Genomic DNA, 2,571 nt, shown 5'->3' with positions numbered 1-2,571 from the left:
AATGGGTTGTGGAGACCAAGGTTTTACCATGTAGATGAAGCCCCCAGGTAGCAGGCTTCAGAGAGAATAGATTGCAAATGTTTCTCATCAGACTTAAAGAGTCTGTTCTGTCAGTAATTCAAAAGGGAAGAGGGTAGAATGAGGCAAGTCCAGCTCCCCATTCCCATCATGGCCTGAACTAGTTTTTCAGGTTAACTTTAGAATGCCCTTGGCTGAGATGAGGGGTCTATTCAGATGATTGGGGGGCATTAGAATTTTATTTTTGGTTTATACCTGGGACAACAGGATAGCATTCGAAATCAGGGATGCCCTGAGAGTGCCTCTGAGCTCTGTATTACCCTGACCTGGTGCCTGAGCTCTGAAGTCTTACCTGCTGAGATCCACTAACAAAGCGGTCTTGGTGAGCAGGCTAGACGGTGGAGAATCATGGTTTTATGAGAGAAGAGGAGATGCTGAAACTCTGGGTCCTCCAGGAGACATGCCATGGTCATGGCAGACCCTGCACCCACAGGAGGAGCTTCTTGCTCCTCTTTGGGGGTAGAACTTTCTGTGAACCACACAAATGGATAAGGCATAAAACAGTGGGTTCACCTGTATCCGTCAGACAATAGGCATTTGACTTTTTACATGCTTTTTTGTAAAGGCGCATGCAACTCTTTCCAGGAATCCTTGTGAGAGGGACATCGTCTTTAAAACCCTGCATGGCAATCCTTGACACACTGCCATGATGCCCAGGAAAGACAGGGTGACCTGGAAGTCCAACTACCTTGAAGGAGGAGGGCCGCAAACCAACCTCTCGAACACCCACCAAACACAGAAGGAAGTGGTCATTTTATTCGGCTAGGAGCTGCAGCGGCATAGATGCCTCAACAACTGAGCTCCACGACAAAGAAAACCTTGGCCCTTTTAAAGGCTTACAGTCTGAAAGGTGCACATGTGAGAGGGTCAAGAGTGTGGGAGATGTGACTAGGTGGGGATCTGAGCAGTTAAGCAAGAGCAAGGCCTTCTGGGGAAAATTCCTCCATATCATGTCCACGATCTATAGATAGGATTGTGGTTAGCAATAGGGGGTTTAATCATTTAGACCTGACCAGTGCCAACAGGTCCCTCCTCTGGCTGACTTATGACTTCTCCTTTTGAGATGCAATGTAGAAGGCTAAAAGGGAAATGGCCTTAGAAGCTTGGGAGGAGGGGGTCTCCTTCCTCAACTTAAGATCATCCAACATTAGGATGATTATCCAAAATGCTTCATTGTGGGAGTGAACAATGTGGGCTCTGAGCAGATGCAGCAGATCCAAATGTCCCTGCAAGGGAAGGCTGGCAGACAAGAGCACCATGATGCATGAGGCCATCCAAGGACATCTGGAAAACAACCCAGCTCTGGAGAAACCATTGCCTCATTTCATTTCTGGGGGAATGTAGGTTTTGTGTTCACCAAGGAGGATCTCACTGAGACTAGGGACATGCTGCCACTTATGCTGGTGCCATTGCTCCATGTGAAGTCACTGTGACCACATGGAACACTGGTCTGGGGCCCAAGAAGACCTCTTTCTTTCAGGTTTTCGGCATCAGGAACTAAGATGTCCAGGGGCACCACTGAAATCCTGAGTGATGCGCCACTGATGAAGACTGGAGACCAAGTGGGGGCCAGTGAGACCACATTGGTGAACATACGGAACAACTCCCCCTTCTTTGAGCGGATCACCCAGCAGGTGTTTGACAGCTGCAGCATCTACAACCCTGAAGTGCTTGACATGACAGTAAACTCTGCATGTTGCTTCCTGGAGGGTGTCTGCAGTGTTGCCAGTGTCGTCTGCAGATCGGTTACCCAGCTGTTGTGTCAGTTCCCTATTATTCTATCATCAGCGGATACAAATGAGTGCTGGCTTGGTCTGTGGAGACCGATTACACCTTCCCACTTGCTGGAAAGGGCAAGGCCATCTTTGCTGCTCCGCGTACCTGTGGGGCTGCTGCTCCTGTGGACACTGCTGCTATGACTGCAGCTGTAGTCCCAGTCAAGGGTGAAGCCAAGGAAGAGTCAGAAGAGGATATGGAATTTGGTCTCTTTGACTAATCACCAAAAAGCAACCATTTCTGCTAGCTTTATTTGCAAAGCAAGGACATAAAGACTTCTCTTTTTAAAAAAGAAAAAGTAAAAAAGACACATGCAAACAAAAACAGAGAAATGACCCCCTGAGGTGAAGTGGTGTCAGTTTTTCAGCTGAAACAGAGGAAAAAAAGTTATTTAAAGGGCTTGCAACTTTCTGATGATGACTCCTGCTTGAAATGCTTGGCCTGTCCTGAATTGCCCATACTTTGTACCTTCAATGGCATGGATCATGTTCTGTTCTTCCTCTGAAATAATTGATGCACACTTAGCTGCTCCTGGTGTTAGATCCCAAGCTCCTGCAATAGAGACTCTTAGTCATCTTAAGCCAACACAGTGCCTCACATAGGCACACAGTAGACTTTTCAGAAATGTTTGTTGCGTAAACAAGCGTAGACCAACTAACTCAGAACTGAATCTTATTGCTGATATGCTGGGGCACTCGCCGATATGGGGGCCATTCT

At 47.4% G+C, this 2,571-nt stretch overlaps 1 pseudogene; it reads left to right on the top strand.

The window, feature by feature from the left end:
* Positions 1 to 727: 727 nt before the first annotated feature.
* LOC101034820 (large ribosomal subunit protein uL10-like) lies at positions 728 to 2,074 on the top strand (annotated as a pseudogene).
* The last annotated feature ends 497 nt before the right edge of the window (positions 2,075 to 2,571 follow it).

This window comes from Saimiri boliviensis, chromosome 13 (genome assembly GCF_048565385.1).
Source record: "Saimiri boliviensis isolate mSaiBol1 chromosome 13, mSaiBol1.pri, whole genome shotgun sequence".
Classification (NCBI taxonomy): domain Eukaryota; kingdom Metazoa; phylum Chordata; class Mammalia; order Primates; family Cebidae; genus Saimiri; species Saimiri boliviensis.
Note: the sequence above shows the minus strand (reverse complement) of the source record. Positions and strands in the feature narration are given on the sequence as shown.